Below are 22,678 nucleotides of genomic sequence, written 5' to 3' on the forward strand. Positions count from 1 at the left end.
AAACTAAAAACTCAACCTGGGGTTATTAAAGTAAAACAGGGCTAGCAATATTTCCAAAAGTCTGTAGTTGTGTGGACACAAGGTAGAAACGAAGCAACAGTGATGTTAAATTAAAACATATTAGAATAGATGGAACCATAGTGTCTCACTCTCTCTCTTCTCTGTTAATTCACTTCGGTAAAACAATGCTGCTATGAATGGGAAAACAGTAATTTGGTGTGAAACTCTTCACCTACATTGTTCTGCACAGTGAAGGTCCAACATTGAAGTGAATTAACAAAAAGCAAAACTTGGAGCAGAAAGGGGACTGTGTCTAGACTGAATCAACTTGTATAGAATGAAACTGGCTTTTTACTATCTCTTCAAAAACAGCAAACACATAATCAACCTCATATCTAGGCTATGTATGTACTATATGTAGAGTAGACAGCATGGCCAAACCAATAACCTCAAGGGGCGGAAACCAATATCTGTACTTGAGAGCCGAGAAAAAAAAGAATTCCAAAATCGAACCGACTTTTGATAGGTTTGATAAAAATGTGTAGTGGTAAAACCCCTTGATGCACTAGAGGTGAGTCTACAACAGGAGCTGCCTGACAGATGAAGGAGGAAAGTGCTGGAGGTAGAAAACGAGAGGCACCTGCAGAATGAAAAAATGGCTAAGAAAGGAGGAGGAATAAAAGAAGACAGAAAGTCAGAGTGATGAGCGCATCAGCCTCCTGACCTCCAAACAACTGCAGGTGCGATGCTTCAGCTGATCCTTTCACTGCAGAAAAACGGCTCGCTTGTTTCTGAGTGATAGAGAATTTGTGTTTGCATGCTGAACAAGACTATTTATTATATCAAAAGCTTGTCAAACACACAAAACGAGTAGGAGGAGAACAACAGTAAAAAGGGAGAAAAGATGGAGAGGAGAGACAATGAAACGGTTGAGGAGGAGACAAAGATGAGTGAACGTAAAGAACTGGATACTAAAAAAAAATCCAAAACAGCGGAACATCCCTTCTCCTGTAATAACCAATTACTTTTCCTATCCTATAGCTTCCTGCCTTCACTCCCTACTCCTCCCTCACATTCCTACCCACAATCCATCCCCTGTTTATCCTTATATAGGTTTCTCATATTTTAAACATGTAACTGGTTCAATACAGTTCTATTGGACTGTCTAAATTAGGAGTCAATATGTCCATAAAATATTGGAGGTTTAAAAAAAAGAAAAGATGGTTGGATTTTTTTCATTTCAAATTGAGATTCAGATAATGACTCTTTCCAGAGATTAGATTAGTTTTAATGCCCAGAAGAAAGCACCGAGTGAGGGTCAATCCTAAAATGTGATATTGGATGACCTGATTGAAAAAGCCTCTGATGGTAAAACCCATGAATCAACTGTGTTCAGCACTGGAAACAAATTAAACCTCTGGCCATCCAATGTCCTGGAAACAATATTTACCTTCAAATAGTCCATATTTTTAGATTTGATAATGTATGCACTTGTGTTTAACTTGAGGGAATTGCCATTTAATGTAGTTTCACTCAAAGAATAACTATTGCATATGTATCTTTAACTTCCCAGACATTCGGATAAGTCACAGAAGAAGCATCACTGAGGGAGGAGCAGACTGTGTAAAAGAACATGAGAGGCCTGTTGGTGATTTTTCACCTTCACTCACTTGTTAGACAAACACCACAACTCAGTGTAGGATACGGATGTTTATCTCACTTTATGGACCAGACTGAAACATACCTCATTTTAGTTATATAACACTCCCATTCATTTTTATATTCACCTTTCTGCTATTCATCATTACACTGAGTTGACTGTAAAGACATTAAATGTCTTTTCACAATATTTCTGATTGTCAGTGTTACGAACCATGTTCTGTATGTCCTGTATGTGTACATGTATTGTGTTCTGTTTGTGTTTTTTTGTCTTCTCCTTGGTGACTGGTGATGCCTGCAGGGACCGGAAGGGGGAGCTCTCGGGCAGGACGCGTCTGAAGTGGCCTGAGGAAGAAGCATCATGGCCGCTCATCTCAGCTGGTGCCAACAATACAATCACCACACCTGGTCCAGATCAACAATCAACCCTTCCCTTTTAAATAGTGCTTTGTTTTGTGTTAGCGAGAGGAGAGGCATTTTGGTGGGAGCTGTGGCAGAGCTGTGTTTGTTTTGTTTGGCTTAGCTTAGGTGTTTGCTGGTTCAGGTGATACAGTTTTACCTTATTATTTGAGTTGTTAGCCGCCTACTTTTGTTTTGTCTTTGTCTTTGTTAATGTTTGTTTGTTGTGCGCACAGGGACAACGAGGACAGGTAAGCTACTCCGGGGTCTACATATAACACACACGTAGGTTTACTTCTTGTTAATACCCCAGGTTAGAGTGAGCACCACCCGCTGTACTTTTGGGAGCTAAGCACCTGTAAAGGGGGGTTTGTGTTCTTTTCTTTGGTGCCACTGAGAGTCCTTGTTGATCCCTGTGTTGCTTTGTTTAAATAAATACTTTCTTTGCCTTTTTATGGTGTAATGGTTTCTGTGTGATTGCACCCTCACTTCTCCAAACCTGTCACATTTATGCTATGCCCCACTCCGAGCCACCAGTGGGCGTAACATAAATTGGGGGCTCGTCCGGGATCTTTGAACCGTTTAAGCAACAGGTTTGTTGAGTGTTGGTGTGCAGGGCACACGTCAAGTAGGCTGGTAATATTGGTTTGGCTTAAAGCTGTTTGAGACATCATGAGCATGTTTGATATTGAGGGTTTTCTTAGTGATTCGTCTGTGGAACAGATTGATCGCTGTAAAAAAAAAGATTTGTATGCCATTGCGGCACATTTTGACTTTGCAGTTTCACCAGGTTTGCTAAAATCCGAATTGAAGGAAGCGGTTGCACGTATGTTGGTGCATGCGTGCAACCGCTTCTAGCAGTGCGACTGCTAGTTCACCCGCTATTCCATCCTCATTCTTGTCTTCTAAAACCAAGAGAAGGACAGCAGGGAGGAAGAGGTAGTTGGGGGAGGGCAGGTTGAGGATGAGTCAGGTCATTCAGATGCGGCCTCTGATCTGGGGCTTAAGCCTCCTCGTACTCTGCCCCTACTTTCTCCATTTTCCTTTCCTAGAGTAAGTGATGATGCCTGCCATAGGCTACGCTTAGCGCGTTTGCAAATGGAGGCGCAGGAGAAAGAGAGAGATGCCGAATACAGTCATAAGTTGGCTATTCGGAAGATGGAATTAGAAGCGCCTAGAGCTAGAAGCTTCTGCGGTGAGTTTAGCTCAAACTAGGTCCATACCTACTGAGCACTCCACGCCTGCAAGAGGTTTTGATGTGAGCAGAAATATAGTGCTGGTACCTCAATTTCGTGAGGCGGATGTAGACTCATATTTATCTGCCTTTGAGCGAGTTGCTACCTCACTGAAATGGCCAAAAGAGGTCTGGTCAATACTGCTTCAGTGTAAACTGACAGGTCAAGCACAGGAAATTTTAGCTTCACTCTCTCTAGAACGTTTAAAAAATTGTCTACCAAAACATTTGTGGAGTTCGCCCGTGAGAAAGAGACTCTGTTTAATAGATGGTGCAAGGCAAGCAACGCGACTAATTTTGACACTCTCACAGTTGGTTCTCATCGAAGAGTTCAAGAATAGTCTGCCTGATCGAATGGTTACTTATCTCAATGAGCAAAAGGTTGGGACATTAGCGCAAGCTGCTGTGCTTGCTGATGAGTTTGTGTTATCGCACAAGCAAACATTTGGGATTCCCCGATATGAGAGTAGGTCTTTTACTCCTTCTGCCGTGGCTAGAATGCCGTCTAGTCCGCCACGTCCCTTGCCTCTCCGCTCTAACGAGGAACGGGAGTGTTACTATTGTCACCAAACAGGTCACATAAAGGCTAACTGCTTTATGTTAAAACGCAAGCTGTCACAGCCAAGCAAACGACCAAAAGAGGTTGGTTTAGTGCAAACATTAGTGGGTCCAGTGTCACTAGCCCAGGAGATGGAGGACGACACTCTGGAACCCTGTTACGCACCATTTATATTGGACGGGCTGGTTTCCCTTAGTGCAGATGCGTTGAAACAGCCTCCAGTGCGCATACTGAGAGATACTGGCGCGGCACAGTCTTTCATATTGTCAGACGTGTTGCCATTTTGCAATGACACTTTAAGTGGCTCCAGTGTGCTTGTGCAAGGCATTGAAATGGGGTTTGTGTCTGTGCCTCTCCATCAGATACATTTATCCTGTGACCTAGCAACTGGAGTGTTTAAAGTGGGCGTGCGCCCGTCTTTGCCCGTTAGAGGCTTCACATTTCTGTTAGGGAATGACATCGCTGGTGGAAAAGTTATGCCAGTTTTAGAAATTCTAGAAAGACCTGAGATCTTGCAGCCTGATGTGTTGGCTCAGGACTTCCCTGAAGTGTTCCCTGTGTGTGTGGTCACCCGTGCTCAAGCACATAGACTGGGTGAAGCAGTTGATTTGTCGGATACCCTGTTCGCGACTGAGTTGACTGGCCAGACTGTTTCCCCACCTGTGTTTATTAAGTCTACTGCTGAGCCGAGTGTCCAGCTTAAGGTTCAGGGTAATACTTCCACCACAGAGTCAACTAGGTTGCCTATGATTCGAAGTAGTCTTATTGCTGCTCAGAAGGAGGATGTCACTTTAGATAAGTGTTTTGCTGCGGCTCTTGCTCCAGAGAGCGCTAAAAATAAAGAAATGGATTATTTTATGGAAAATGATCTCCTGATGCGGAGATGGAAATCTCTCGCTGATTTTGATAATGAGTGGAGTAATGTCTTTCAAATTGTTGTGCCTACACAGTACCGACAGTCCGTTTTATCTCTGGCTCATGAACAACTCTGGTCTGGTCATCTAGGTATTACAAAAACCTATGACAGAGTGTTGCGACATTTCTTCTGGCTAGGTTTGAAGCGAGATGAGTCTTTGTTTTGCCGTACGTGCCATGTATGTCAGATCACGGGGAAGCCTAATCAGGTTATTAAGCCTGCACCTCTTCACCCGGTCCCGGCTATAGGGGAACCGTTTGAGCACGTACTGGTTGATTGTGTTGGCCCGCTGCCGAAAACGAAATCCGGTAACCAGTTCCTGTTAACAAACATGTGTGTAGCTACCCGGTATCCTGAAGCTATCCCTCTTAGGAGTATAACAGCTCAGTCAGTAGTAAGGGCCCTGATCAAGTTCTTTTCTACTTTCAGCCTCCCTAAGATTGTGCAAACCGATCAAGGTACCAACTTCCTTTCGGGTATTTTCGAACAGGTGTTAATATCCCTGTCCATATCATACAGGATCTCCAGTGCTTATCACCCGGAGTCGCAGGGGGCACTCGAAAGATGGCATCAGACATTTAAATCAGTATTGCGCAAATATATCATGGAGAGCGGTAGGGAATGGGATTAAGGCGTTCCTTTGGCTCTATTTAAAGTTAGGGAAATAGTGCAAGAGTCACTAGGTTTCAGTCCAGCAGAGCTGGTATCTTGTCACACAGTGAGAGGCCCTTTAAGAGTGTTAAAGGATCAACTAACAGGCAAGAGTTCTCCCACCCAGCGACACGTGCTGACCTACGTGAGTCGCTTCCGAGAACGACTGCACGAGGCTTGCAGTATCGCTAGGAAGAGTCTATCTGTTGCACAACAGGGTATGAAGCGGCAGTTTGATAAAAAAGCACTTCCACGTTCTTTACAGCCAGGTGACTTGGTTTTAGTGTTACTGCCTATTCTAGGTAATTCAATGAGTGCTCGATTTTCAGGACCGTACACTATTGACAGGAGGTTGAGTGCCACTGACTATGTCATCAGGAGTCCTGATGGAAGACGAAAAACAAGAATGTGTCCTATAAATACGTTATAGGACACATTCACACTAGAGGCGACGTCCAGCCAGAGACACACAGCTCATGTGGACTCGCTAGGAACCATGTTTCAGCGAATGGCTGATGCGTCCCTGACACGTCCCTGTGACCTACTTGGGTAAACAGGTGGGCAGAGGCCAAGTGCGTCCCTTTTGAGGAAAAGATCGCAGCATTGGGTTTGAGGTATCGTCAGCCATGGGCTGACTCTTTAAGGGGGGGGAGTGTTATGAACCGTGTACATGTATTGTGTTCTGTTTGTGTTTTTTTGTCTTCTCCTTGGTGACTGGTGATGCCTGCAGGGACCGGAAGGGGGAGCTCTCGGGCAGGACGCGTCTGAAGTGGCCTGAGGAAGAAGCATCATGGCCGCTCATCTCAGCTGGTGCCAACAATACAATAACCACACCTGGTCCAGATCAACAATCAACCCTTCCCCTTTAAATAGTGCTTTGTTTTGTGTTAGCGAGAGGAGAGGCATTTTGGTGGGAGCTGTGGCAGAGCTCTGTTTGTTTTGTTTGGCTTAGCTTAGGTGTTTGCTGGTTCAGGTGATACAGTTTTACCTTATTATTTGAGTTGTTAGCCGCCTACTTTTGTTTTGTCTTTGTCTTTGTTAATGTTTGTTTGTTGTGCGCACAGGGACAACGAGGACAGGTAAGATACTCCGGGGTCTACATATAACACACACGTAGGTTTACTTCTTGTTAATACCCCAGGTTAGAGTGAGCACCACCCGCTGTACTTTTGGGTGCTAAGCACCTGTAAAGGGGGGGTGGGTTTTCTTTGTGTTCTTTTCTTTGGTGCCACTGAGAGTCCTTGTTGATCCCTGTGTTGCTTTGTTTAAATAAATACTTTCTTTGCCTTTTTATGGTGTAATGGTTTCTGTGTGATTGCACCCTCACTTCTCCCGACATTTATGCTATGCCCCACTCCGAGCCACCAGTGGGCGTAACAGTCAGATTCCCTCCTGCTCCACAATGAGCTGTTCAAAATTCAAAATGAAGCTTGACTCCATATGCAGAAACCCATAATATAAGTTGTTGCAGTTATCACGAGCAGGCTGTTGTTGTGACTGAGGATTTACACTGATGAGTCCTAACTGCCACTGTTACTGAGTGCTGGTTTACTGTTCATTCAAATTTGATCATGTGTCAAAATCCTCACCAAATTCAACATGGCACTATCTTTGGCCCTTCAAAATACTCGCGCCGATAAGATGAAGGGTTCTCGAGATACGTTGGCCAAAGACAGACAGAGATTTGGGGAATTAGTAGATTAATATACATGCATAAATCTACAGAAGATGCAGATCTCCAGACTTTGTCAACAGGACAGTTATACTGTAGTGGGACAAAACTGCTGCTCTGAGATCAAATAAGGAGAGCTATTGCTTTCACTATGGTATTGTTCTAATAAGTGTCACATACTGTTCTATACTAAGGTACATGACTCTATATTTACAGAAATCCGATGCAAATACACCAGCCTATTAGCCACATGAGCTGTGACGGAGTGATTTATCTGCAAGAGCTGCAAAGACAAACAGGGACAAAGCGAAAAAGTCTGCTTCATTGTGACATAATCTCAATGATTTGTCAAAGTAAGTTTGTATTTGAGTTACTCTCCATTACTCCTGCCAAATGCCATAAGCATAAAACATATAAACTGGTCCCATCTCATAGACAGCATGACCCCTGAACAAACTTTCCTTTCTCTCTGCGGTTTGTGTTTATCCCTCCATCCACCCTCCAAGGAAACAAGCTGTCATTGTCTTGTGACTGTACCACCCACACACACACACACACACACATTAGTACACACACAAACTAGCACACACACACAATGAACTCAATAATTTAATCTTTTCAATAAGAAAATGAACCAATCCTAAATTGGAGCTTCCTACCCTCTATTACCCTCTTGGCCTATTATTCTGCAATATTTACCGCTCCACTGGAGAGGTTTCATAAGCTAGAAAATCCAGGAGGCTGGACCTGCTGCTCTGTCTTATCTCACCCATTAGGCCTGAGATTACTCAGAATCACATGTTTGATTTTTCTTTTATTTAATTTACATATTTGAAATATCCATGAAAGGTTGTGTATTGCTTTTATTGATTCTTCCATCCTTTAGCAACCACATGGAGAATCGACCCAGCAAAGCCCATACCACACCGCATAATGAATACAGGATCAGGAAGCGCTTTGTGATGCATAGGAGACTTCAGACTGGGCTGATCAGTTACCTCCTTCATGAAACTGAACTTCAGAGGACACGTCATTGAGTTACATTGATTTCCTAGAGACTTAGTCCAGCCTTTACTTAGGACCTAACCTCAGAACGCCTTAAAATTTTAAGATGATGAAACGTGGAGTCATTGTCCTCATAGAGAAGACATGTCCGCTTACTGTGCACACAGATTCAGGTCGTCACAACATGACTAATACCAAAACCAACTACGTTAAGACCACAAATAACTATACGTCTGTATATAGTCTCATAAACATGGCAAATCATTTACCATTTGTGCTTTGTGTTTGTTCCTTCTGGCTGGTTGTTGTAGTATACCTACTTTTATATTTTAATAAATTTGATGAGATTGACTTTTATAAAATTGAGCTGAAAACCCTGAATAAACCTCCAGAATGTCAATTGTAAAATATATTTGTAGAAAACTTAATATCTTACAGTGATGATGCATTTAGTTTGAAGCTGGAAAAATAAGTCCATTCATTAATTCATAATGTAAATTGAAGATAAAATATTTTCAAATAACTTTTAGAACTTTGAACAGCAATAAGGTCAATATAGCTAAATGAGTCTTCCTGAACTTGAATAAACAATGATGCAACTGGTTTTCCATCTTTTCTGACATTTCTGTTGATCAGTCGATACATCCAGAAAATAAGCCTCAAAAGAAAATAATCATTAGGTCCAACAACTCACCATAAAGGTGCAACACCAAGGACTGAGTTCAACTTGAACTTGCTCAGAGATGCCCAAAATGAATGGTACACACAAACATTGCGTAACTGGTGGTAGGCAAAAAAAGTGTGTGTATATGTGTGTATGAGATAGACAGAAAGAGACAGACAGAGAGAGAGAGAGAGATAAAACGATGGCGATGAGGAGGAATCGTCGGACAGCTGTTGCACTCTGAGGGATTAAAGACTATCTCTGTACCCACAATCACAATCCCCTGCTCCAACATTCACCACCCCGCCCTCTGTGAGTAATCATCTCATCCTCCAAAACACTGACAGTTCTCACGCAAGTACACACACACACACATACACAATTGTACTTCTATCTCTGTGAGGACAATAATTGACATAATGCATCCCCTTGCCCCTTGTACTGAAACCTCAGCCATCCAAGCTGAAATCCTACCCTAAACCTAATTCTAACCTGAACCTTTAAACTAAGTCTCAACCCTTGAACAGCTTTTCGAATGAGAACTGGTAAAAATGTCAGATCTGTAATGGAAACTAAAAGAAAAAAATAGCATGTGAAGTTGCGGCCATCTATTAACCAGAAGGTTGGTAGTTCAGTCTTCACTCTGAAGCGCCCTTGGGCAAAATACTGATGTCCTATTGCCACTGATGGTAACAAGTGATGGCAGTGTGTGAGTACAGTGGTTGATAAGCCTGGATTGCAGTTGCGCTACATAAATACATTTAACTTTTAATTTACCTTAAATACATGTTCCTTATCGTAACCATGACAACTAAGGTACTTAACTTCAATATTTAGTTTTACCCAAACCATGATTATTTACCAAATTGTTCATCTTCCTAAACCTATCCAAATGATCATTTAACCACATTCATTATTGTATCAATCAAGGTCTAGTGTGCCTGCCACCATAGGGGCAGTATTTCAGGAGATGCTCTCAGGGGTTGCACCAGGGTTTAAAGGGATCAACAACCTCCATTATATTGTTGTTTAGATTGAAGGACATCATGGTTGCATTAAGAATGGTGTCTTTGGCCTGACTGAATGCTATTCAACCAGATATGGTGTTCTAAAAATACATCACTGCACGCCTAGAGTTTGCCAAAGGGAACCAAACTGTTACATAATTGATCTTGTCTTAAAAGAGTTTGTTCACCCAAAAATGAAAATTCACTCATTATCTACTCACCACTATAACGACGGAGAGGTGGGTGGAGTGTTTGAGTGGAAAAAAACGCTTTGAGTCTCAGGGTACACAACGTTGCAGACAAATCCAATTAAATTGATGTAAATGGCGATCACTTCTTCAAACTTAAAAAAACTATTGAAAAAAAAAAACTGAAAATGCCTCCACCAACTGTTCATCTGTATGGGAAGAGGATTGATAAGCGGCTCATGCTTTAAAATAACCACTCCAAAAATAAATAAAAGGTGGTGTGTACCTTTTAAGTCATTATTTAACCAAATATACTCCTCATCACTTACTAAATCTTAATATTCTCAACGTTAAATCTAAATCTAAATATTTAACTACAAATAGTCATCCGCTCAAATTGTCATTGGTCAGACAATCACTGTTGTTAAGTTTTACGGGGAAAAAAAGTGGTTCACCATCCACCTTTCAGGATTTTGTCTTTTTAACCAAATTTTTTTAAATACCTCGCTTAACAAACACCTCAAGTCAATATACGTCACAACAAATCTACAGAAAACAGCTGTTGTGGCTCCACAGTATGATGTGAGTTGTCTTTACAGCCGCAGGTCAGTCCGGTTCAGTGGTGAGTCACAGAAGAATATATCTGCTCAGTGTCTGTGCTAATGCTCTATTGCTATTTGCTCTATATTGTTGTTTTTATATTGTTGTTTGTAAAGTGCACCAACCACACCAAGGCAATTTCCTGTATGTGAAAATATACAAGGCAATAAAAAGAATTCTGATTCTGATTCTGATTCTAATGATGCTTCAGCAGTGAATGAAGAGGTTAGTGACCCTGGGAACCTGCCCCCTCTTACTTTCATCAACTCTCTTCAAAACCATAAATCTCGGCTTTGTTGCAAAATCATGAAATGGAGTACCCACTACATTGCCAACTAGCCACAACATATCAAGCTTTATGACACTTTATATGTTAGTGTCAATAAACAAGACTTCTTTTTATGGCTAGACTTCATGAGGATTTTAATAGGCAAAGTGGAACAGAAAAGTTTCATGTGACCTGATGAACAGAGGAGCTCAGTTTCCTCCCAGTTCTGACCTGACTGAAGGACACTGCAGCTCATTCCCAGCCCCAGTGAAGGTTCACATGTAGTGCAAGAGATAAATAGACGCCAGGACATGCTGCAAGAATAACTGTTGTCAAGAAGAGGAGTTAAGATTAGGGTGTGGATCAGTGTGAATCTGATATAATACATTTGACTTGACTGACCAGTCCTACTGTGATAAATTAAAGGTGGTCAACATGAGATAATAATTGGACACTAAATCAACAGTTTTTTCAAAAAGCCTTCATAAACATTGATTTTCTCTTCATCATCACACAGCTAATACTGCACATAGGATTAAAGTCTGAGCAAATTGCAACAAAATAAATAAAACTGACACTAGTCAAAAAAGCAAATTGGAAGACAAGCAGGACAAAAACTGTGTATGGAGATCAGCTTAACTAATTTCTTTAGAAACAAGACTGAAAGTGAGTGCGACTGGAATTTCACCAATGATTCCTCGCCTCCACATGAAGCTGCAAGTTAAGTTCAGTGGGAAAAAATTTGACCCAGAAAGTTAAATTAACTAAAGTATATGAAAAAGTTAAGTAAATGTGCATTCCACAACTGATCTTTCTTCTTAAGATTTGTATCTCTTCAGAAGAACCCAGTCTTTAGGCATGAGGCTGATCCCCAGAAATTAAGGAAATCAAGAAGTTTGAAAGACGTTGGCTGCTTCTGAACTTGTCATGTGTTGTGTTGAAAGGAAGAGAAAAGTAGAACCAGCTTAAAACCATTCTTCCAAAAACCAATAGGAACATTTTCTTTTATTAGAACTGTTACTTGTTCTTATACTCGAGTAGAGTGCATACCTCCACCAATTGTTTCCTTACATTCAAGCCCGATTTTTTCCATCAAGATCCATCAATTGCTAAGCGAAAGAGATAAAAAATCCTATATCCGCCCCTGATTAAATTCCAAGATTTTATGGATTCTTCCCTGACATTCCACCAAGTTTTGTTCCCCATCTTAAGAAGATTGAAAATTAATGTCATCTGTGAAATTACACAGAGAACTACAACTGATAACTTCCCAAAATGACAGAATGCGTTGATGTTGAAGGCTGGCGGAGGATAGATAAATGAGAAGCCTCATTTATTCGGTCTGGGCAGCTGAAATGTGTCTGGGAGTCAGTTAGATTTTCCTTTCAGAGATGTTGATTCTGTAAGTTGAACGTCAGCGAAATGTTTAAATCGTGTCTATGGGCCTAAGTGAGGAAGTGCCTTCTCCCTTTCCTTCTTTTCATGTTTTTTTTTATGTTTTTAATACAAATCCACTACAGCAAATGTTGGATTCTGATTAGAGGATAGGAATTACATTATATGATGGGGTCACGGTGAGAAAACATTTGCTCAATTGGTTAAACTCTGAGGACAAAAGATAAAAAAAAAATAAAATAATGATCTAAAGCTGAAACTATGTTTTATGTCCATCAGATGTGTTGCATCTAACGTGGATACAACGTACTGTCATGGCTGCCCAGCCAGTTGTCATGGTGACTCAGCAGTTCCTCAGACGGACACAGACAGTGTTTCTGATGAGCAGCACGTTGGATTACTGCTGACACTGCACACACAACTCTCCCCTACTGAGCATGCACATACACACAGCATCAAACCAGCGGTGCACCAATCAGATTTTCTCTCTCTCCAGATGCAAATCCCCCAACCCATCAGACACTGGACAGAATAAACCCTAGTTCGGAACCAACTCATTTTATAATGCGGCCGAACATCTGCCAGATAAATTGTCATTTGACTTGTTTATGCGGGGTCATCATGGCGCTACATTAACTACCATACAGATTGAATGGGCCTGATCGATGTGGCTGTGTGACGATGGGATGGATTTCTGGTGTCATGTCAGAAATGTCTCTCTGCTGTGTGCAGCAGGATTTTCCTTGTTGCAGATGTCAAAGACCTGTTCGAAACCGCACAGAGCTTGTGTTATGCTGTGACATAAAACTAAAATTTCTGCAGATCCATATTTGTCCTCCTCTTTTGCTTTCATTCCATTCATGGAAGAAGAATAACTAAAGAAAATTACAAAAATATTTTCACCCCTCTCCATTTGTATGTTACCAGAATAAAACACATTTACAGAATGGATTTCCATAAAAACTTGGTAAAGGGCTAAAGAATAGCCTTTTCCATTTTGGGGCAGATACGGACAATGAAGTGAATACAGGATATTCATTTTTACACTTTCTTTCATACGTTTTTGAAAAACGTTCACAGATTTCAGATATTAACCTAAAATGCTGACAATATGGTGTAGCTTTGAATATTCAAGAAAAATATTGGGGCTGGGTGCTCTACTGAATTGCATTTGTGACTGTATGGTTGAAATATTATTTTTTCTATTGTCAAAGGACAAAACCAACCAGGGATTCTATGGACAGTGTAATTCTTCAGCTTTATCAGTCAGTTAGATCGTCCACATCAAAACCAAATCAAATATTTTAAATTTTAAATAGAATGATGGATAGAAAACGAGGATTAGAAAATCAGGATCAAGATGCCCAACTTCACTTTCCAATGAACTGGCCAGCCCATCTCACCCATCATCACATCTACCTTTTTAAATAGTTGTTTAAAAAGATCAATATTGCATTATTATCTATTATTTACGTAATGCACCAACTCACTAAAGAAGCTCCCTATGTAAATAAACAGGCAGCATACCCAGATGGACAGACTAAAACAGGAAGGAGTCATTTTATTTTAGGAACCCCGACTAATCACTCTCTCTTTGAGCTCTACTTAGCGGGGGCGTGGAGTGTACATAAGCGAGTGATTTCATAGGACTCTAGAGGCACATCCAGACAAAAACATTAATTAGAAACAGATATATACCCTGTATTCCTAGGTTTATAGGCACACGGAGCTCATCATCATGGTTCCGGAAGTAAAAATCCCTTTCACTTTCTTAATACAGATTTTGATAATCAGCCATAATATTGAAACCACAAGTTACGAGATTGTGTAACAATGTAATTTGCTCCTGTAGAAGTCACAATACTGTTTGGTATCAACTGTGTTTTGTAAAAAATATGTTAAATTCACAATGTCATGGCAAAATTCTCCATCCATGGTGTAAGAGCGACATCTCTGATTGGTGGTGCTCACTGTTACTATGGAAATGTTACCATAACCACAAAAATCATGTCAGCAACGATCAATACATTTACATCAATACCTTTACAAAAGACCAACCATGATTTCCCATGATTGCAAGTGGGAACAAAGCACTGGACCATGTCACCAACAACACTATGGCTACATCACCACACTTTAAAAGTTACTATACTAAACAGTTTATGAAACACTATACAGATAAATACATAAAAGACATATCAAATTAAAAATAAATTCCCGAAGCACGTAGGAAGTTGGTAGAAGGGGATCATTCTCAATGGTTTGTGGAGTGCGTAGTTCTATCACCATTAAAATAATTATGTACAGTCTTGCACCTTTGCCTTTGTTTCGCTCTGGATCAAATGTTTAATGGTCATGATTAATCTCGTAGCTGGTCAGCCTGGTTCCTGACTTAAAACATGTTTTATAAGAATTTTCTGAAACGGGAGCTGTTATAAGTGGGCAGTAACTTTTACGCTCTATCGCTTTTGACTGGGTAACACAAGGCTTCTTTTCTTGAGTTCACCACCTCCAAAACCGTACGTGTTGTAAATGTCAGATACAATGCTTTTGCCTATATGCTATAGAAGCTGATTTAAATGCTGTTTGTAAATCCAAATCTCACTTTCCCCCTCCATGTCTTTACTGCTTGCAAATCCATATGTTTTTGACATCCTGCTCCCTGGCTGTGCAGCTGTCGTCTGCAGATCCTCTTATCTGAACTCAGGACATCCTCTGTGTAACAAGCACTCAGCATCACTACTGTCTTTGTAAACCTTGAAGACTTTACCTTCCACAATCCACAGAGCATCTTAATACTGATTTAATGAATGAGTCTACACATTTCCTGCAGAGATAACTGATCACTGTTGTGCTTAACAAATTACCTATACAGTCAATGTAGGCCATTTAGGTGACTGTTGTGTCTGTTTCATTGGTTAACTGGGTGGATAACCGCCTCTGAATGGCCCACTGCCTGAAAACGTTAACCATATCTGGTTGGATGACTGCTAGCCTGACTTCCTGCCTACAGTGCTTGGCTGGTAATCTGGGAGGGATTGCATGTAATCCCACCAATCCCTAAATCAGAAATCATGGCATCATCATTATCATAACATGCATTAGAACATCTCTGATAATCCATAAAGCTCATTGCTTGTAGTCTTTGGCATTAGCAGTCTGTCGTTACTCTATTTCATCACACTAACTTTGGCTCCTCATAGATGTGCATGTTCGAGTGTAGCTGCTCACACTACTCGTTGCATTGGCCACCGTGGCTCACTTCAAACCTAATTCACCAAGCACAGCTCTACAATATCACCCTCCACTGTAGAATACAGTAGCTTGCTATCTATTTGTACCTTTGCAACTGTAAACAGTTAGCATGCTTACAATGTGTGTTAAGTTTAACATGTTAATACCTGTGTACCTACAGATTCTAGTTTATTAACAAAGTTATCAAATGTCTTTCACATGGCTCCTGGTTAAATGCAGTTTTTTTCTTTCTTTGAGCTTCCGTTCTATTGAGCTAAGCTACGGTATGTAGGCTTACATTACATAGGGTCAGTATGGGAAAATGCAAATGCCGAGTCAGTTACTCCAGACATTCTCCAGAGTTTTCCTGATGGCCCCTTAGTAAAAACTTGAATAATAGTAAGGTATTTTGTGAGTGAGCCATCGTGATAATACACCAGGACATGCAGAACTGAAAAAAACTAGCAGTTTGTAGCATTTCAAATGATAAACAAATTTGCGGTACAGCTACTTACTGTGTATTTTGCATATAACTGTTGTTTGCTCAACATCTTCCTTGGAAAACAGAAACAACTGTCAAACTTTAAAGAAGGTTATCTCTTTCTGAAAAGAAAAAAAACTAACATATGTACGTGGCACACATTCAAGTGGCCTTGATGGGCGGGCAAGTGTGTGTAATGTAGTAAACATATGTGCCAACAGCTTGGTTAATTATGTATATTAAGTATATCTAAGATAATGCCCATACTTAAATTAAATATTTTCTTTAAAAAATCTAAAATGCATTCCTTTTCCAATGTGAACATTGACCAGATGAATAATAATAAGTATCATTGTATCATGACATGCTTAAAATTGTAGCTCAAGTCACTATAGCAACCAAATCTGAGAATCTGAACAGATCATAACAAGCGTTTAGGCGACAGTACAGATGTGTTTTACTGACTTCCAGCATCTATGTCCAGGCTGCATTGCATTTCCAGGATGGGAGAATTTATCACGTTGTCATCAGAATCCCTTAATTTCCTAACTAATTAAATCCTAACTGACTACTTGACTATGCTTTCTCTATATACCGTGATACAGAGGGACATGTTCAATCTCTTCCTAGACCTGGTACCTATAGCCGATGAAAGAACAAATTCTTTTGAGACAGCTGATAAGACAGCTTCTAAAACAGCTGTTAAGAACGTAATCTGGAAGAAGGGTCTTTCAACGGAAATGTTTCTGCAGAGCTGAAGAGGTAGCCATTGTGATGGGTAATTATATTATGCCCAAGTGAGATTCTTTTGTTTGTTGAATCCCATGCTTATGACTAAATTGTTTTATATGAATTCAGGGCAAGTGAAAAGGGTTTTGCAGCATCTGTGCTGCAAACAGACTGGCCATGGCCTGCAAGGACTCACCAGATGATATAAGGTGCATGGCCACCTTCAGGGACCACCATCAAGACAAATTATATATTTAATAACAACATTTCCAGGAAGTGAAGGACAAACACCACCTCTCTCTCAGTAAGAGGCCATCAAGACCCAACAGAGGAACTTGAGTGCACTCATTTGAGCCTTGAAAGAGGAGACACACAGATGAGAAACGTCCAGAGGCATACATACAGATTTGAGTGATGTTTATCTCAAAGGCCTTTACATAATCAGTCAATGAGTCAATATCAACTTACTACACAGAAATGCAAAATAGGCACATCTAATGATTACATTGTTTTATGAAATTCACTGAAATGAGGGTGGTTTCCATGTGAGTAAAGAGCAGTGTTTTTGATTCCTGGCACACATCAAACTCTGAGGATCATCAAGGAAGCTGGAAGGACTCCACTCCCTAGATCTTTACTGGGGCATTCAATGTGGGTAAATTAACTACTGTATGTTTCACAACACACATACACAAACAACACACTGAACCAGGAATATATCATTAGTCTACTGGCAAGGGAGTATGAATGGGTCAACCTCAACCTATGCCAGAGCCTTCTTGTCTGCATTACAGTAATTATCCCCATTTTCAGTCACATGAACATAATAAGACTTAGAGCTTCACTTTGTGAAGCTTAAAAATATAAAAAATCTTCATATTATTGAGATATGTGTTTATTCATTTTTTGAAAAGGCCTTTGAAACCAGCTTCAAGCAGATAACCTGCCTGCCTGCTTGATGATCTGTGCTGTGGAGCACTCACTGTATTTATATTTGTCGTATAAGTAGCAACATGAAGTAATAGAACTGTAGGCTGTGGGCAAACTATAGGCTACCTATTGTTCAGCTAAGTGCACATTTAATATTCTTAAACATGAACCAGCTGATCCCCAGAAAAACAACCTGCAATATGTTCTGATAATCAGTTAGCATGTTACACTCAATGAGGCAATGACGTGAATAAGGGCTCATTCAATTTAAATATTTCATTGCTCAGGCTTCAAAAATTGACGCCTGACTTTTCACAGTCATATGATCCATTAAACGTGTTAGGGATGATGGATTGTTGGCTGGGAAGCAACTTGAAGATTAATCAATAATAACAATAGTGGTTAGCTGTTGTTGTAGGCCTTCCTTTTTCCAAACCATCTTGGAGGTCAAGGCCAATTTCTTGGTTTTTACTGGACATTGATCAAAAGATGAATATGAGACAGAATTTCATCTTTTATATCCTGGTATGGACAAACACCTTTTGTGTCAGATTGTCCCATTTTGAAAAAGAAAATAGAGGAACAATTAGTATCAAAGTAAATCCTTGGTTGAATAAAGCTTGCCGGGAATAACTGTTTCATCTGTGGTGCTTTTCCAGCTTTCTACCGCAGCCTCTTTCTGTTCCTTCCCCTGTTTCCCTCTGATGAAGCCCTTCGTTGTGTGTGCAGATTGTTTTGGGTCATTGTCTTGCTGCATGACGAAGTTTGGAGGCAATTCTCTGTAAATTGGCAGAGAAAATGTTTCTATAGACAGTAGAATTATCTCTGCTGCAGCCATCATGAGTTTCATCATCCATAAAGATTGGTGAGTCGCCATGACACCGCTTCAAAATGAGCTTGGTTCTTCAGAATGAGATCATTTCTTTCTGTCAATCTTTGTCCTGTCTATCACTTTGGTTTGGCTCATTTGGAGCTTATCAGTCTAGAAAATGTTGTTCCAAAGCTTTTGCAGCCCTTTGGTGTGCTTCTGCGAATTCCAAGCTGGCCTTCTAATGCTTAATGCTACTGAGTGGTTTGTATCTTGGTTTCCAGCCCATATATTTCCTCTTATGATGATGGATTGAGATATGTTATCCACTTTCACTTTCATCTGCTATGACCAGAATATTTTTTTCATTTCCCACCACCTGAATTAGATATATCTCATTCTGCCTCGCCGTTATGTCAAAAGATAAATAAGGTTTAATGTCTTGATTACATACAATATGACTGTCAGTAAAAAGGCAATAGGTAGGCAGATGGAGAGACAGAAGACCAACATAAAGAGACCCACAAGCATGGAGTGTCAGAAAAGATGACTGTGACCTCTTCAACCCTGCAGGATGCAACAGAGCCTGCCAACACGAAACATCATATAATTCACACTTCTCCTCTACACCTTCAACCTCCCACAAGATGCGGATCATAGACGGAAAATGTCAGGTTGTGTAGCCGTATTGTGTAGCTGAAGCACAGAATGTGTCCCTTTTATGTAACGGTGCAGCCGTGTGTCTTGGCTGAAAATATCTCAGCGTTGCATCATCATTGAAGCGCAGGGACAAGAGGATGTAGGACAGATACTACAATGTTTACTCAAACTTCAGCACCAGCTTTTACTTCAAGTGGAATTTCAGGGGGATGATTAAAATGTCCATACACCTTCGTCATGTTATTACATTTCAGAATCTATGCGTCATTAATCCCCCTCGGTCACTGCACAGGCAATTTCACATACGAAATAGACTGAAGACTGATCCATTTTGCGACAGACACTGCCACAGAGAGAGAAAGGCAGAGCATTGGGGGAACAATGTGTACTAATCCACACTGAAACAGAGGATGCACTGTACGTGTGTCTGTGTGCATTTGTGTGAATGTGTGTGTCAAGTGGGCTGATGGGGGGGGTGGGGTATTATTGTATAATGGCTGATTTAGTCCCTATAGAGAACATAATTCAATATCCCCTAAACTGGTGTAAGGCATATGCTGTGCAACAATCCGGAAAAAAGAACCTTTATGTAACAAAGGCCTTGTAGCTGTGGAGCTGCACCTGACTGCCTTCGACAACGATGCACTGCTACTGTAAACACCACACAGGCAATTAGATCACTCGCAGTCACTGTCATGGGTCAGTGCAGGTCACTCATGAAGGATTATTAATATTAAGACGTGAAATGTCGTTAGATGCCAGGAGGCCACACTGCAGTCATCATGATCCGAGGTGAGCACATGAAGCTGATGCGGGGCTGCCATGGCGATAGCTTCGCACTACTGTATCACCCGGGATAGTACAGGAGGGGGTGTACCATCCCGACTGCGGCACCACCATAACAAAGAGACACGGATCCACGGAGCTCCGCATGAGACCTCCGCCCTCCTCCTCCTCCCATCGCCCCTCACACGCCCACCACCCTCCATCATTAAGATGGGAAACACCGCGCACCATCATCCGCCATGCAGTGGAAACGCAGGCCCGTAGCCGCGCAGCACTGTCCGGATGACCCAGTAAATATGACAGGAATTTTTAATCGTTCATTCATAAACGCGGGGCAGGACGGCGCAACGCGAGGATACGGCCACGATCACGCGATGACACACGACAAATGTGGTTTTAAAGCTACTCACCGTTCAGCTGCGTCCCGATCCGGTAGCTGAGTGTGTGTTAAAGTGTGTGTGACAGTCAGGAGTGTGTGGCGGTGAGAGATGCCTCCACCTTTCTCTGTGAACCAGGCAGACTGGTGCCAACACTCACACAGCTCCCGCCCCCCTGGACCACCGCCTCAGCCAATCAGAAGCAAGGAGGGGGGGAAATCTGAATCCGCAGCAGGCAGCTGGTGATGCCTTCATGGGCCACCATAAAAAAAAATGAGAGTTTTGACTTGATTTGTTTTATTGGATTTGTGAAATCCATTACAGCAAATCCGAGGAATGACAAGCTCAAATCAGGACATGCATTTTCAACATGGACCCAAGGAAATGACATCAGGTGACACAAAACTGGGCAACATGATGATAAAAACACAGCAATAGCAAACATGAATCAAACATGTAACAATCATCCATAACCTGCCAACATGCACCATAGGAAGCCTTACGTAAACCTCTGCTCTACACAGGAGGAATGAGGCATGGGCCAGGAAACAACCCTATAAATGGTGTCAAGTATTGGTGTCTCATTTGTGTCAATGATAAATGATCTGTAATTTTATAGCACTTTTCAAGACTTGAACACTCAAAGTGCCCTACAAATGTTGTCATCCAGCCATTCACACACATTCATGCAGCACTTTAAGCCAGACCACTCACACAAGACCTTTAGGGGCAATTTTGGGATTCAGTATCAAGGAAACTTCTGAATGGAACCAATATTCTAGTTGGTGGATGACAGGCTCTACCTTCTGAACCATACCCTGTGCGTTGGTGTGAATGCAGGAACTCCTTTTTTTTTTTTTATTTCCTTAACGTCGCAAGATAGGACCTTTCTTGAGCCTTTTGTCAATTTCTATAAGTCACAGACGTATGAGTGTTAGCAATTTGGTGCAGATAAAGAGAATCATTTGGATGTGACCAGCACACTACAATAGAAAAACGAGTCCACGCCTTAGTTACATCAAGACTTGATTATTGTAATTGCTTATTAGCAGGCTCCAGCAGTAAGTCGTTAAAGACTCTGCAGCTTGTTCAAAATGCTGCACGAATGTCCTGACGAGAACCAAGAAAAGAGAGCACGTTTCTCCAGTATTAGCTTTGCTACACTGGCTTGCGGTTAAATCTAGAATATAATTTTAAATTCTCCTCCTCACCTTCAAGGCCCTTAATAATATGGCACCATTATTCCTCAAATAGCTGATAGTACCATATCAACCCACTAGAGCACTGTGCTCCCAGAATTCTGGCTTATACTTGTCGTCCCTAATGTCTTTAAAAGTAGGAGCCAGAGCTTTCTGCTATCAAGCTCCTCTCCTGTGGAATCATCTCCCACTTTCAGTTCGGGAGGCAGACACCAGAGGTGGGACCAAGTCATTTTTTTGCAAGTCCCAAGTAAGTCTCAAGTCTTTGCCCTCAAGTCCCGAGTCAAGTCCCAAGTCAAGACAGGCAAGTCCCGAGTCAAGTCCAAAGTCAAGACTGACAAGTCTCAAGTCAAGTCCAAGTCCTGCAGTTTGAGTTTCGAGTCTTTTCGAGTCCTTTTGATCACTGAGTAATAATACAGATCATGTATGCTTTTAAAATCTGTATTTATTTATTAAAACAAGTGCAAATGAAATTACAGAAAAAAATTTGTGCCAACATTGCACTTCTCTATTGCACTATTAACCAGTCATTTTTAACATTTAACTCATATTTTGCAGGAATATTCTTCATTTTAAACCACTCCTACAGAATGAACACATTTGAAAAAACAAGTGCAACTGTAATTATTTGTACAAAAGTGCTAACAACATTGTCCTGTCCTGTGTTTATCTCATCTCATTTATCTCACCTCATATTGTCTGTGTGTGTGTGTACATGTGAGAAACATAACAAATACTTGAACATAACAATGAACAGGGTTGTGCTTTTTATATGTCAGGGCCCTATGCTGCATTGCATTTGCAAAAGACCAAATTGGCCAAAAGTCTGTCAGTCATTTGTGCACGATGGGGACGTAGTATGATTCCACCAAGTGCCGCTGCGAGCCATTTTGGTGCCCTAAGCATAACTCCTCTATGATTACATGAAATAATCATCAATAAGTACAAACAAGAATAGTGAATCTTCTTTAACTTTTTTTGAGCAATTTAATATATCTCTTGTTCTGCCTTTTTTGTGATATACATGTCTAAAAGGTACCTAATATTTCTATACTGAATACAAAATTATTATAACTATGATGATTTTTCAGTTGCTTTTTTTGTGGTGCCCCCTCAGGACTTGGTGCCCGACGCACAGCGCGTAGTGGGCGTTTTGGGAGCGGCGGCGCTGCACACACACAGACTCACACAAACACGATGAAAGATACAGAGCGCTCCTTAATAACATACTTTTTAATCTTTGTGTTTTGGGGAAAA

The 22,678-nt window shown here is 41.0% G+C and overlaps 1 protein-coding gene across 2 annotated transcripts in view; it reads right to left on the minus strand.

Annotated features, from left to right (window-relative positions):
- Positions 1-20,354, minus strand: part of map4l (microtubule associated protein 4 like) — a 102,664-nt gene extending 82,310 nt beyond the window's left edge. For both annotated transcript variants that reach the window (XM_062404917.1, XM_062404916.1), the window contains exon 1: positions 20,256-20,354. The gene's annotated coding sequence lies outside the window, so the exon portion shown is untranslated. The remainder of the gene's footprint in view (positions 1-20,255) is intronic.
- Between the last annotated feature and the right edge of the window lie 2,324 nt (positions 20,355-22,678).

The sequence above is a fragment of the Platichthys flesus genome, chromosome 14 (assembly GCF_949316205.1).
Source record: "Platichthys flesus chromosome 14, fPlaFle2.1, whole genome shotgun sequence".
Taxonomy (NCBI): domain Eukaryota; kingdom Metazoa; phylum Chordata; class Actinopteri; order Pleuronectiformes; family Pleuronectidae; genus Platichthys; species Platichthys flesus.